Source organism: Mus caroli, unplaced genomic scaffold (assembly GCF_978045245.1).
Source record: "Mus caroli unplaced genomic scaffold, Mus_caroli_1 scaffold_14, whole genome shotgun sequence".
Classification (NCBI taxonomy): domain Eukaryota; kingdom Metazoa; phylum Chordata; class Mammalia; order Rodentia; family Muridae; genus Mus; species Mus caroli.
The window spans coordinates 45,740,895-45,757,572 of record NW_028227269.1 but is presented as its reverse complement, the minus strand read 5'-3'; positions in this window follow the sequence as shown (position 1 = coordinate 45,757,572).

The window sequence follows — 16,678 nt, the reverse complement described above, 5'->3', positions numbered from 1 at the left end:
TTAAATATGTCTTATGCTTTTTTTCCTAGAAATGGGAGTTACACCTACTTAGTGCTCTCAAAATAACTCTATAAATAATATAACTTTTTTACAGAGCTCTCAATTTTTCACTTCTTCTTACCGAATGTAAGACTAAATTAATTCTATCACTCAATTTATATGTTTTATGAAAAAGGTCTTACTATTTTAATAACAAAGGAATATGCATTTTATCTGTATTTTTGTTTCCTTTTCCATATGGACTATCTTTGGAAATCTGTGATATTCTCTCATACCTATGTATTTTCTGAAAATGTTTATATAAAACCGGTGCTATTTCTTCTCAGCTGTTTACTAAAGTCCATTAATAAAATAGGCTAAGCTAGAAGTCTTACTCCTAAAATGTTTTTGATGAGTAAATTTTTATACAAAGATAAATAGAACTAATCTGATTTTCAATTTCATTTGTTTGTGTGTTTGTTTTTCAAGGCAGGGTTATTCTGTGTAGTCTTGGCTGCCCTGGAACTCACTCTGTAGCCCAGGCTGTCCTCCAAATCAGAAATCCGCCTGCCTCTGCCTTCCAAGTGCTGGGATTAAAGGTGTGAGCCACCACTGCCTTGCTTCAATTTCATCTTCTGTCAGTTTTTTAGCTAAAATTTTAATGTGATTTTTATTATGCTTTCCTTTACTGTTACTTAGTATTTATAATTTAAAAATTGGATTGTAGATCATTACAGAACAAAATGGCAATAAATTTCTTTAATTTCTATAATTATACACAAAAGGCAATGAATCACTGGACTAAATGTCCATGTACTTAAAACTCATTATCTTTGCTTTATTTGTAAGAAAGTATTTTGTAGAAATGAATTCCTTTTAAATTATTAATATTATTATTATTATAGCAGTATTTTTAATTCAGAGTTACATTATGCTCTTTCCTTATAATATTCTTGACTTAGTTTTTCTAGTATCCTATAGGAGTCCCTTTCTTAACATTTATTACTCTAAGTTATATGAAATATGATTATTTAAATTGATGAAAATGAAAATGCAAGCTGATATCCTACTTTTGAATCTGAAATCTGCCAATGCTATTATGTAGTTAGGTTGCAATCAGAATAATATACCAATTATCTATTTATATTATATGGTTAGGCAATTGAATTTTTTAATTACACATGATCAAAAGTTTTTTCATTTTTAAGAAAAAATAGAAATAAAAACTTTTGGTAATGCATTTTACATTTCTCTTGTCTCTTTTATCACTTTGTTATTATAACTAAAGAAGTAAAGAACATAAAATATAAATAAAATATCAATATAACATTTTTAAAGCAAGTAAAATATTGTTTATGTTTCTCTTTTTCCAACATGATATGGCCCATTTACATTTAAAACATAATTCATTATTTAAGCATCCAATGACAGTTAAAGTTTCAAAAATTAATCTGTCTTTAAAGAAGTGAACAATTTTATCGGTATTTCTCTTGAGATTACTTCCAGACTTGAAGCAAGCTTGTAATACAAAAGTGTTGCCTAGCACACAGAGATCAAAGAATGAATTTTGGGTGAATTGACCTCCCAATACTGAGGTTTCTCTTGATCATCCCACATAGGACTCTTTCCACGGGCTTCTGGGAAGTTTAATAAAATGTCCAACAAGAACACATGCCATACATACAAAAAGCAAAAGAGAGATTTCAGCACAAAGGTAGCACCAGGACCCAAAGAAGGTTGGTATGTAGAAAATATCCTTAATAGTTCTACTACAAATATGTTTTTGTCTTAATAGCTTCAAAGCTTCTGAATAAAGAACAAAAAGATTTGCATGACACCAAACAGAAAAAATCCATTATATTTTGTGCATTCTTTTAATCTTAAGTGAGACAAGTTCTTCTTAATATTTGTTGAGAAACTGAGTTGAGTTATATTCTGGAGCTTTTTTATTTTTTTTCTGATTTCCTGAACACTTCATGTAAGCAGTGGGTACAGTGGTTCTTTCAATATTTAAAGTTATCATGTATCTAATTACTATGATTTGAAGAGTCATACTCATTGTACGACATTGAGCAAACTAATGGATATCTTACGAACAATATTTAAAGCTATTTGTTGTCCCTATGTTATTTGTATTCATGTTTTCTTAAAAATTCCTCCAAGCTGGTAATGAAATGAAAGACACATTTTAAAGAAACATATATCTCCTCTTTTTGAACTGAAAAAATTTACCCATAAATTTGAGGTTTTAATGTATTTTTTATGAAACCTTGGTAAAAGCTGAAAAACAAATCTTTACTATCACTAGAAATTAAATTGAATTTTACTTAAATCCATTGATAACCTCTCAATATTTCTTATGCACGAATTATTCCAATAGTTTTTTATTTTGAACTTATTTCTTCCTTCAAAAACCAACTATAATGAAAAAATAGAGATATGTTGAACTGTATTACATTATAAACAGTAAAACTACAAATACAAATCATGGGAATCTTTGTATTAGTTTGTTTTTAGTAAGCCAACTAGACATTCATATCTAGTAAACATATCTTCTCAAAAATCACTGTAATGGTTAATCTTGATTTTCAAGTCGACAGAACATAGAATCACCAAAAAGACAAATTTCTGAGCATGTCTGTGAAGGATTATATATATTAGTTTAATGATTGGTAAAATCCTAATTAGGTGTAGTTCTGTTTCACGAACTGGGGTTCATGACTAGATACAGGATAGAAAGTGAGCAGAGTAACAGTGCTCATCACTCTTTACTTTATATCTGGGAATAAAATGTAACCAATATGCTCATATTCTAGTGACCATTTTCTCCATGTCATGACAGACTTCTGTTCACAATGTAAACTAAAATGAACCAAGTTTATTTCTCTATCTTGCTTAGGTAGATATTTGTCACAATAATGGAAAAAGTAACTAATATTACCATGTATTAAATTAACTGCTAATGGTAACTATCCTATGTCATTTCCTAATCTGGACTGGTAAAACTCTCATAAGCACTATAGCCAAAAAACCAGGAATATAGATTATATGTGGGACTAAATAAATCCTTTTCCTAATTGACAATATGCTTAAATATTGTAACTAATAAAAAGCAGGAACTGAAACTAACTCAAACCCTTCACTATATTTTTCCTTAAGAGTATAATTAGTTATCTTATAATGAGCTAACTACAATAATTAAAAGGTAACATGAGTCAATGACTGAACCTTTTATAAGTAAGGTCAATGCATAAAGGACACAACGTATTATATTTTGAAAGATCGTATATAGAGTCATTTGAAGCCTGGGCATGCAAGGTCCATATGATGTAAACATACTTTTCAGAAAGTGAGCATTGAAATTTAGTAAACAACTTTGTGAACTTTTGGTTCTCTTATCTAGTCTAGCTCATGTATAGACATTCTTGGTCTCATAGTGGTACTTTTTTAAAAATATTTTTATTAGGTATTTTCCTCATTTACATTTCCAATGCTATCCCAAAAGTCCCCCATACCCTCCCCCCCACTCCCCTACCCACCCACTCCCATTTTTTTGTCCCTGGCATTCCCCTGTACTGGGGCATATAAAGTTTGTCTGTCCAATGGGCCTTTCTTTCCAGTGATGGCCGACTAGGCCATCTTTTGATACATATGCAGCTAGAGTCAAGAGCTCCGGGGTACTGGTTAGTTCATAATGTTGTTCCACCTATAGGGTTGCAGATCCCTTTAGCTCCATGGGTACTTTCTCTAGCTCCTCCATTGGGAGCACTGTGATCCATCCACTAGCTGACTGTGAGCATCCACTTCTGTGTTTGCTAGGCCCCGGCATAGTCTCACAAGAGACAGCTATATCTGGGGTCTTTCAGCAAAATCTTGCTAGTGTATGCAATGGTGTCAGCGTTTGGAAGCTGATTATGGGGTGGATCCCTGGATATGGCAGTCTCTAGATGGTCCATCCTTTCGTCACAGCTCCAAACTTTGTCTCTGTAACTCCTTCCATGGGCGTTTTGTTCCCAATTCTAAGAAGGGGCATCTAAACAGAGACAACTATAACAACTAACTCCAGAGATTACCAGATAGTGTTACTTGCTACACAATACATTGAAACAACAACCCAGCTACAATCTCTTTGATCCGCAATGATGACCTGTCCGCAAGATGGGATCATGTCATTGTGGCGGCACAAAGCTTCTCGAAGTAACCAACCCACATTTGATTTGGGTTAAGGTCCAGTCTATGAGCTGGAACTTATTCCTAATAATGGTGGCCACAAACTAGAGACCAGATAACTTTTCCCTGGGGAAAAACAAATATTTCTGTTCTGCTAAAGGAATGCCTAAAAACAAAGTGGTGCCGAAAATCAAACTGCTGTGCTCATATCTATATCATAGCTATGTCTTGCTCATCGATAATCAGAGGAGCTTCCTACTGGAGCAGATGGGAACAAACACAGACACCTTCAACCAGATATTATGTAGTACTAACTGGGATATCTACATCAAATCTGTGCCCTCAAGTGTGAGAGATCCCTATGGAAGAGGAGATGGGAGGATTAAAAGGGTCACAAGGAACAAAAGACATCAAGGAAACAAAGCTCCCAATACAACAGAACTACCACACATATGAACTCACAGAGTCTGTGTAACATGCATAGGGTCTGCAATGGTTGCTGCTAGAAGGGGTTTCATTGTTGAGAGAGAAAATGGACATAATTCTCCACCACTAACCAAGAAGCTATCTCCAGTTGACATCTACTTGCTAATGAGAAATTAATTCTCTACATTGGAGATTCATTAGGGATACAAACCACTATTGAGGACAGGCAACTTAAACAGCACAGAAGATGCCCTACACAAAACAAAAATGATGGCATCTTCAGAGGTTCTTGTTTCATAATAAGGATATTTCTTTATCTTCCCTTTTTAAAATTTCCTTTCATTCATTCATTCATTCATTCATTCATATTTTTAACCTTATAAGACCCTTGCTTCCAGCTTTTTATCTTTATGGGATATATATATATATATATATATATATATATATATATAACCTGAAGAGCCATTACTCATTGTACTACATTGGGGAAACTCATAGATTGCTCACAAACAATATTTAAAGCTACCTGTCCCTATGTTATTTGTATTCATGTCTTCTTAAAAATTCCTCCAAGCTGGTAATGAAATGAAAGATACTTTTTAAAGAAACATATACATCGTCTTTTTGAACTGAAAAAAATATCCTTTCCCTATCTGTTGGTGGCCCTTTTGTCTTATTGACAGTGTCTTTTGCCTTACAGAAGCTTTGCAATTTATGAGTTCCCATTGTTGATTCTCAATCTTACAGCGCCAGCTATTGCTGTTCTCTCCAGGAATTTTTCCCCTGTGCCTATATCTTTACCCATAAATTTGAGGTTTTAATGTATTTTTTAAATGAAACCTTTGTAAAAGCTGATAAATAAATCTTTACTATCACTAGAAATTAAATTTAATTGTATTTAAACTCATTGATAACCTCTCAATATTTCATATGCACTAATTATTCCAATAGTTTTATTTTGAACTTATTTATTCCTTCAAAAACCAACTATAATGAAAAAGTAAAGATATATTTAACTGTTTTACATAATAAACAGTAAAACTACAAATACATATATATATATAGTACATATATAATACACATATATAATATACACACACACACATGTGTGTGTGTGTTTGTGTGAGTTTTGTACCTTTTCTTTGGTTCTTCTTTTATTTGATTCATTGCTTTTTTGTCTTATTTATTTGTTTTGTTTTTATCTTATTTTATTATTCATCGTTAGATGCTGATTTCCTTTCTAAAAAGAGAGAGAAAGAATGTAAATTCAGATGGGAAGTTAATAGGATCTGGGAGAAGTTGGAGAATGAGAAACTCTCATCAGACTATTTTGTATGATAAAAAATGTTTTTCCTGAAAAGAAAAATAGCCAGAGAGGGGGAGCAAATGATTTGCAAACTTGAATACCACCATTTGCAACGAAAGGGAGGTAATTACTATGACTCATTGTTTCCCTAAACAATGTTTCATTTGTTTCTGTGTCTTCAATTGGTACAATAAGACACGAAAATAAATGGAAGTAACATAGGTCAAAATTCCTATAAACAATGGGACTTTACTTCCCAGTGATTTGGGCTACTTGATGTTAGAGGTCCAGGTTCCTGATGACATATGATTCCCTGAGGAAAAAGGATAAGTTCTAATAAACATTTTTCTTTTCTTTTCTTTTTTCTTTTCTTTTTTTTTATTAGATATTTTCTACATTTGCATTTCAAGTGTTATCCCCTTTCCTAGTTTCCCCTCCAAAAATCCCCTATCTCTACCCCTCCCACTGTTTCTCAGTGTACCCACTCCTGCTTCCTGCCCCAAGCATTCCCCTATCCTGGGGCATAGAACCTTCACAGGACCAAGGGCCTCTCCTTCCACTGATGATCGACTAGGCCATCTTCTGCTACATATGCAGCTAGAGCTATGAGTCGCTCTGTGTGTTTCCTTTGATTGGTGGTTTAGTCCCAGGGAGCTCTGGGGTTTGTGGTTAGTTCATATTGTTGTTCCTCATAGTGGACGGCAAATCCCTTCAGCTCCTTGGGTCCTTTTTCTATCTCCTTTAATGGGTAACCTGTGCTCTGTCTAAGGGATGACTCTGAGCATCCACTTCTGGATGGCACTGGCAGAGCCTCTCAGGAGAGAGCTATATCAGGCTCCTGTCACCAAGCTCTTGTTGGCACTCACAATAATGTCTGGGTTTTGTGGTTGTTTATGAGATGGATCCCCAGGTGGGGCAGTTTCTAATAAACTTTCAGGTGTGCTCTCACATGAGAACATATGGCTAGTAGATAAGGGCAATTTCCAGGTTGATTAGACAACCAAAGATTTATTCACAGTGAGCTTAGCTATGAGGAAGTCTTGAGTTGAAGCAATAATAAGTAGATGTGCAGTCATGATATAGTGGATTTTATTGCTCATAAAGTGGAAAAAATCAGAAAGGGTGCTGATATAGTGCAGTGTGTGTGTGTGTGTGTGTGTGTGTGTGTGTGTGTGTGTGTATTTGTTTAATTGTGTGTAATGGGAGCTGGGGATCTCCACATGCTGGCTTGCATTCATGTATGTGGAATGGCTGGAATGACCGGACACTTTCGGTCATGGTTGTCTTTGTGCTTTTTTCTGTCCTCTTCCCAAAATATGTTTTCCCAACATCAGTCAAAATTTTATTTTATTTTATTTTATTTTACTTTATTTTATTTGTAGCCTATGTTTTATTTGTAGCCTATATCACTTCTAGAAGGAAGATATAAGAAAAGACAGTATGTATGGCATGTCAAGAGAGAATTGAAAAATTGAAATGCTCTAGTCAAATATAGATTTTTCAAGTCCCACACGATCTTCTAATCACCCTCTGAGAGTCTTTGCAGATCTCATCAGTTGGCAGCTTAATGTGAAGCACTTTGGACTTCCTACAGTTTTCTCTATTTTTTTCAAAATATTTCACCTGAATCCAGTTAATGGCAGCTTCATCTCCACATTACAACAAGGTCTCTGAATTTCATCTCTGTGTTTCCATTCTCCATAGTTACGTAGGCTCTAAATCCTATCTTAATTATCATTATTCTAATACTTTTAGTGGTTGAGTTTTTCTAAATTACATAAAACTTGATTTCCAATCTAGTAACTTAATGGAAAGTTGAACCTGAAAATAATATGCAAAGAAGCAAATAAGAATTACTAGAAATGTAGCAAATGAGACAAAATACTTAATTGAGGTAATTAATAAATATTAAATGCAGATGTACAGCTAATTGATAACTGACAAAAATAAGCAAGTAAGCAGTCCACAAATTGAATCATAGTGTGAAAAACTGTTGGAAAACAAACTAAAGAAACATAGGTCAAAATTAGTGCTTAATACACATGTAATTGCAGTTTCAGAAAAAGAAAGATGTTTTAGACAATATGTGAACATACAGTGACCAAAATAGAATCAAAAAGTTTGAAGTAAATAAGTCCTAAAAAACAGTCAAGAAATAGACAAAGATCACTTCAAACAATCTATATATCCAGGCCAAACATACAGCATAGGCTATCTATGCAGAGGTATTAACCGATGACTGAAAGTATGACAGCTTAACTATATCAGAAACTCAGGGCTACAAACTAATAAAAGAAAAACTAGAACTAAGTTATAAGATATAATGGGGTTGAGATAAATACCAAGGTAAATTTAGATATACATATTACAAAATTTTTTTCATTTAAATAACAAATAAAAGGTTAAGTGTCTTTGTCATGGGGGATATTTATTAAGTCAATATATAAATCTAAAAGGAAAGTATTTAATTGTGCCTTAAGAGACCACTAAAAGACTCTAATAATGTAGTAACAGAGGTTGTCATGTCTTGTAAGAAGCTGTTTATAAAATATGAAACCAACTACATGCATTCCTTGTGAAATATACTTAATTTACAAAATTAATAGAAAATATTAATCAAAAAAATAGAAAAGGAGTTTGGCATTTCTCAAAGCAACATATATGTGTGTGAAAGAGAAAGGCTTACAAAAACTATTATAACGTGAACCACTTCACCAAAAAACCATTAGAATAGTTAATAATATTCTTACTTTACTAAACAAATTATTTATGAAAATATGCAATAAAATATTATGAACTGCTGAATAAAGTATGGGTTAATATAACCAATTTGAAAATTCAGTTGTTACTAAGTACTAAAGAAAACATGTCTATACTACCAGAATACAGCTTGCAATTCATTATTGTTTCTGAAGTGACAAACAGCAGAAAAGTCAAATTCAGAGATCTTATCAAGTATAAAATACACAATGAAATTAGACAAATGCAATATGTAGATATAACAGAAAGTTAGAAATCTGAAGAACAAAATGAGCCACTTCTTGATGTCTAACTCCAAGGGGTAGAGAAATACTCTCAGGAAAAAAAAAAAAAAAAAAAAAAAAAAAGATGATGAACTTCAAATATCCACATGAGCTGACAAAATCTAGCATGTAAAATCTGTATTGAACGCTCAGGAAACTGTGTTCCTTTAATTTATAATAGTTTTTAAAAGGGAAGAGTGATTTTAAAAAAGTAAAGGGGTTGATACAACCTCTTTAACTTGTAAAACTTCTCTGTAAAATTGTTTACATAGTCTTCAGTACAGAAAGTAAATGCAGAAGATTTTTTTTTTTTAAAAATCAGAAAAATATTAGATTCTATAGAGTCACTTAACATTTTTTCATCTTCTTTGTTAGAAAATTAGTATGAAAGTTAGGTTGTAAGTTTGTATTTTCAGCTAAAACCGACATCCCTACAGTTTGAAATGTAAAATTTATTTGAGTAACATGAATATTTTTGGTATGTGAAAACAGAGGCAGAATGACAGAGTACTTAGACTTATAGATGCCTACAATGGCACTAATATCCAGAACATAAAAGAATGTCACACTTAGCAACACAGAGATGAACACCACCACCACAAACACCAATACCACCACCAACAAGAAACCCACAAACCTGTAGATTCAATGTAATTCTTAAAAGAATCCAACAATATGTGATGCTGCATGACTGTAGTCTCAGCCTTCTGTAGTTAGGCAGGAAGATTATCAAGTACTGGAAAGCAGCATGGGCTATAGAGATTAATTCCTTGGCAAACCAGGTGATTACTGTGTTAAAACATCAGTAACCAGTACAAATAAAATCACAACAAATGCCCATTAACATGCATAAATATTCTAAAATAAGAAAAACGGCTCTTAAATAATACCGCCTCCAAATCTTATCAAAAAGATAAAAGATATGGGAGCAGAAGTAGTAAAATAAAATCTAATAGATCCTTATAACAGCAGATCCTAAAAAGCATTATCAAGACTTCTGAAAAAAACAAAAAACAAAACAATAACAACAACAAAAAGTTAAAAGTAGAAATGCCTTGTATCAAGGAAAAGAGCATTTTACAGGTACATTCAAGAGAATCCTATATTCAATTCTGCAATAAGGAGATTTAAAAATGTGGGTTTTTATCAAATCTGCCATTTTAGTCTAAAGGGTGGCTATACTTATGGAGACAAGAACAGCACAAAGAAGTATATTGTCAAAGTCAAGAAAATGACTTAAAATCTTAGACATTCAATACATGAAATTAAATCCTTAACTAAAAGTTTGCTATATTATTTAGTGTATATATGCTAGTGTCCATGCCTACATGCATACCCACTTCTGGAGGTCAGAGGACAACTGGCTGAGACTGGCCCTCTTCTTCAGTCAAGTATGTCCAGGGAATGAACTCAGCTCATAAGTTTTATCAATAAGTAACTTACTATAAATGTAAAGTATAAAGAAAAATTCCAAAGAATAAGGAACAAAGTAAAAAATAAATCACAAAAAAATGTTTTAGGTTCCAAAAATAAACTATTGTGATACTCTACAACAACACTTAACCTAAATAAAATGGGCATTCGGTATCAACTTATATTGGCAAAAAGTTCAATCAAGCTTAATTTTAAACTTTGAAAAGTGATAAGATTATTTTCGAGACTTAATGTTTACATGAATAAGATAAGAAATTGCTTTGCACACCTGGTTAATTTGTGAACTAGCATGCCATTCTCAGTCTTGTGCCCTTTTTCAATACTGTGCTTCCAAAGGTTTTACAGTTTTCAAAATCAAAACCCATCAGACATTTAAATGATATATTAAAACTATAACATGTAAAAGGACGTCCAAGGGATAGAAGTGTAGCCGAATGGAAATGTTGATGGAATCATTAAGCCAGCATGGGAAAATCCAAAGCTGAATACTGAGAAAGACAGGCCTGACTTGGCTATGCTCCTACACGTTTTAAAAGTATAATTGATTTAGAAGTAAAATCGATCATACACAACAAACTAGCAGCGAACAGCATTGCTGAGTTGGCTCTTTTTGTAAGTTTGGCTTATTAAAAAGAGAAGAAATAGCTGAACTTAGCACATGGTATATTTGCATGGTAATCATAGCTCTATAATTCTTAAAAACAATTTGTTAGTATTAAGAAATCATTTCCTTAGAATTTACATCAATTTGCATATTTAGACCCTTAAAAGTCCACTGTTAAAGGTTAAATATTGTATAACCTATATATAAATAATAGGTTTTATACTGCCATTTATTAAGATTTAAATCAAATAATTTTAATTTTAATAGATAATAGATGTATTAGGAAAGTATTACCATAAGTTCATTCTGTGTTACAAATTAGAAGGAAAATATAACTCAAGTGTTTAGAAATTCATCCTTGTGTACAATATTTTTTTTAAAAAAATGAGGTAAACAGAACAAAATATTTAAATGAAAATTTCAGTAAAACCGATCTTATTGAGGTACTTTGTCTTTTTTTGTAACACCAGCACTTGGAGAAAGATGCAGGAGAATTGTAAATCTGAGGATGGACTAGACTACATAGTAAGAACGAAGGCCACCCCAAACTATTGAGTGATGTTCTGTCTCAAAATAAATGCATGGGTAAACAAATCAAATATGGCCAAGGACATTGGCTGCTCAAGGTATGGGGTTTGTTCCATAGTGGGAAGGCATAGTATATCATTAAACTTAAAGTTTTATTTAGGGAGAAAGCTGCCCCTTAACAACTTTGGTTCTCTCATTCTTGGGTGTACCTTAAAAAATACAGAAGCCAACTGATTCTGATTATTAAATAACAGCATGGCAATCACATTTCCTGATTCAGGAATAAAGAGGTGAATCAGTGCTTCATGCCTTTAGAGAAAGGAACTCCCTGCTTTATGTTGGTGGTGCATCCTCTGGGAAACATCTATTTGCTAGTCCTGTGACCATTCAACTCTGTTCTGATGGCAGCTGAATTATGTCTGCATATGGCTTAACCCAAGAAGCCCTTGTTTTGGGGATTATTTGATGTTTTCTTTGGGTTTCTTTGTTTACTTATCAGAACACTATGTTTGCTACTCAAAGCAAAAAACATGAGTTACAAATAACATGTAAATTATCAAAAAAAATCAATGACCAATTAAATAAGATGTTGCACAAACATAAAGACAAATCCAACTTACCAGAAATTTAAATTACAATTTGTGCTTCTGACACAAATCCATCAATTTCAAGCATATACATTTCCATACCAGGCTATCCAACAGCAAATACATTTATCTCCTATCCAAACTATTCATCTTCAGGTTTGCAACAGAAAATATTTTCTAATTTAAATAAAAATGAATTATAAATACTATTAGAATTTTAATTTTGTATTTTTTAAAGCATGCGTATTAGGCTGAAGAGGTGGCTTAAAGAGAGGATAAGAAACTTTGTAGCAAGGGCATGAGGACCTAAGATTAGACTATCAGAAATCAAGTAAAGTGCCTCTGTGGCTACATAGAGGCCTTTAACACCAGCACTGTAAGAAGCAGGAGAAATTCTTGGTCTTGCAGGTGATGTGAGACTGTCTCTAAATGATAAGTAAATGATACAGCACAATAGTGAACATTGACATTTTCCTCCTAACTCTTCAGAGGGGAAACAGGTGATATGTACCTCACAGCACATATGCACATCTAAAACACTCATGTATATACATAGAATCACATGTAAACCAAATGCTTATGTTGACTCTAGGTAATTTTAAAGCAATACAATAAAATGTAATAAATAAAAACACATCAAATTGTCAATAAAAAGGAAATGTATTCAAGAGGGGGCAAAAGAAAGAGATACACTCACATGCACACTCAGGATAGCCATATGAACATTAAAATGGAATCCATAATATGTAAACAAAGGTTCTGAAGGGTGAAAAGAGAGAATCATATATAAATAAAATGGTAAAACAATAAAAATAATAGTTATAATAAACAAAACAGAAAAGACCTGACATGACAGTGTGAAATCAGGGATGGAGATAACTCAGACAGGCATTTTATTATTCAAGATTGTTATAGCTACTTCATATGAAGCTCAAGATTAGACTTTCAAGACTAATAAAGGTTGTGTTGCACTTTTGATGGGGATTTTATTGATTCTGTAGTTTGCTCTTTGTAGGATGGCCATTTTTACTGTTATACTCCTACAGATCCAGGAGCCCAGGACATCTTTCCATCTTCTTCAATTTCTTTCTTTAATGTTTCAGAGTTTTTTTTTTTCACACAAGTATTTTACTTGTTTGGCCACAGTTACCTCAAAATATTTTAAATTATTAAAGCCTATTGTATGATGCATTTCTTTTTCAGGTTACTTGTTATGTTTGCCTAGAAGAGCTACTGATTTTTCTGAGATAATTTTATACCCATCTACTTTGCTGAAATGATTCTTCAGGTGTAAGAGTTTCCAAGTGAAATTTGTTAGGGTCATTTATATATACTATCATTTAATCTGAAAAATGGTAATTAGACTTCTCATGTTCAGATTTGTATTCTTTATCTCCTTTATTTCTTTTATTTCTCTAGCTAAGACTTCAAGAACTTCCCTGAATAGGTACAGAGTGGATAACCTGGTCTTGTTCCCACTATATGTGGAATTGCTTTGAGTTTCTCCCCACTGAAGTTGATGTTGGCGATGGGGTTGCTTTAACTTGCCTTTATTATGTCCCTGGTCTTCCTAATCTCTCCATCATTTTTATAATGAAGGGGCATTTGATAAAATTCAAATGACTTTACTTCATCAAAGGAGACAATCACATGTTTGTATGGCTGTATTTGTAGAAAGATATAGCTTGGATTTGGTTTGTCAAGGAATGTCTTATTTTCTTTATTAATTGTGATTAAAATTTTTGCTTGGTATAGCAGACTGGGATAGCATCTATGGGCTTTCAGACTCTTCTGGATTATAGAGTCCCCATTGGGAAATCTGTTCTTATTCAAATAGGTCTGCTTTTCTATGTTATTTGGTCATTTTCTCTTGCAGGTTTTAATATTCTTTCTTTGTTCTGTGCCTTAGTATGTTGTTAATCATGTGAAGGGAAGACTTTCTTAATGATGTTTGCTTTTCTGTAAGACTGTTGCACTTGATAGGCATCTCCTTCTTTTTAATTTTTATTTTATTTTTAATTTATTGGTAATCATTTCATTCATTTACATTTCAAATGATATCCCCTTTCCCGGTTTCCCGCCACAAAACCTGCATCCCATCCCCTCTCTCCCCTCTCTCCCCTCTTCTTCCTTCCCTTTGCCTTTATGAGGGTGCTCCTCCCCCACTCATCCACTTCTGCCTCATCCCTATATTATCCTCCTATGCTTGGGCATCAAGCCTCCACATGACCAAGGGCATATCCTTTCATTGAAGCTGGACAAGGCCATTCTCTGCTATATATTTATCTGAAGCCATGGTTAGTGATTTAGTTCCTGAAAGCTCTGAGGGTCTCGTTATTTGATATTGTTATTCCTATGGAATTGCAATTCTGTTCAGTTCCTTAAATCCTTCCCCTATTTCTTTCATTGGAGTCCCTGGGCTCAGTCTCATGGTTGGCTGTATTTGAATCTGTATTAGTCAGATACTGGTAGAACTCTCAGGGAACAGCCATTCCAATCTCCTGTCAGCAAGTGATCTTGGCATCAGCAATAGTAAAGGGGTTTGGTGTCTGCAGATGGTCTGGATCCCTAAGTAGGGAAGTCTATGGATGGCCTTTCCTTTAGTCTCTTTCTTTCTTTCTTTCTTTCTTTCTTTCTTTCTTTCTTTCTTTCTTTCTTTCTTTCTTTCTTTCTTTCTTTCTTTTTTTCCCCGAGTTTTCTTTATACAGGAATAATTCTGGGTTAAAGTTTTTGAGATGAGTAGGTGGCTCTGTCCCTCAACTAGGGGCCATGGCTATCTACTGGAAGAGATCTCTACAGGTTATATCTCCCCTTTGTTGGATATTTAGGCTAAAGTCATCCCTGTTGGACCCACAGAGCCTCCACATCTCTGGCATCTGGGACATTCTAGTGTCTACCCCAGTTCCCTGTCCAACAGCTTGACCCCCAGTAGTTAGTCCCCAATCATTGCCACAATACCTGGCCTAACTGGGACTGCATCCCCAGACCCAGGGGATGCAGGACCCTCTGCCCAGTCTGAGACACATGTTCCTTCTGGTTTCTACATGAGCCAGGGAGCAGAGGCTTTGGTCCATCCTCCCCCTACCCACCCACATCCAGAAACAGCTTTATCTCTCCAAGAGTTTTAACACACCCAGGCTCACAGGCTCACAGGAAAGACAGGCCCAGTAAGAGACATCAAGTCCAGTTAACAACAGAGATAAACAGGTGGGGAGAGGCAAGTACAAGAATATAAGCAACAGAAACCAGGGCTCCTTGGCAGCATTAGAACCCAGGTGTCCTACCACAGCAAGTCCTGCATACCCGAACACACCTGAAAAGCAAGACTCTGATCTTATTTTATCACGTTGATAGAGGACTTTAATAAGGACATAAGTAACTCCGTTAAAGAAATATAGAAGAACTCAAGTAAACAGTTAGAAGCCCTGAAATAGGAAACACATAAATCCTTTAATGAAACACAGGAAAAGACAAACAGGTGAAGGAATTGAACATAGCCATCCAGGATCTAAAAATGGAAATAGAAACAACAAAGAAATTACAATGTGAGAAAACCCTGAAGATGAAAAACCTAGGAGAGAGATCAGGTGTCATCAACAGAATAAAAGAGATAGAAAAGAGAATCTCAAGTGTAGAATATAACATAGAAAACATTGACACAACAGTCGAAGGAAATGGAAAATGCAAAAAGCTCCTACCTAAAACATCCAGGAAATCCAGGACAAAATGAAAAGACCAAAGCTAAGAATAATAGGTATAGAAGAGAGTGAAAATTCCCACCTCAGAGGACCAGTAAACATCTTCAACAAAATTATAAAAGAAAACTTTCCTAACCTAAAGAAAGAGATGCCCATAAACATAGAATAAGTCTACAGAACTCCAAAGAGATTGGACCAGAAAAGAAATTCCTCTTACCACATAATAGTCAAAACACAATATGCACAGAACAAAGAAAATATTTAAAGTGGTAAGCAAAAAAGGTAAAGTGACATAAATTCAGACCTATGAGAATTGCACCAGAGACTCTAAAAGACTAAACAAAGACTATAAAAGCCAGAAGATCTTGAGCAGAAGTTATAAAGACACTAAGAGAACAAATGTGCCAGTCCAGGATACTTTATCCTGCAAAACTTTCAGTTACCATAAATGAAGAAACCAAGATACTCCATGACAAAACCAAATTTAAGCAGGGATCTCCTTTAGGTTAGAAAATTTGTACTTTATAATTTTGTTAAAAATGTTTTCCATGCATTTGTCCTGGTTTTCTCTTCCTTTATTATTAGTATTTGTAGACTTGAACTCCTCATACTAACCCAGATTTCCTTGATCTTTCCTTGCAGAATAATATTTATATTGATCATTTTCTTTGACCAATGTATCCATTTCTTCTATTTTTGTCTTCAATGCCTGAAATTCTGTCTTCTATCTTTTGCATTCTTTTGGGGAAGCTTCTTTCTGAGGTTTCTTGTGCTTCAGCTATGTTGTAGTAGTCAGTTCCTGTTGTTGTAGGGTTAATGGTTTCTTGAGAATACATGTTACCTTGGCAGGTATTATTTTGTTTTTACTCTGGTACCTAGGCATCTGAGTTAGGGAAGTTTGTAGTTCTAATCTGATTGTATCT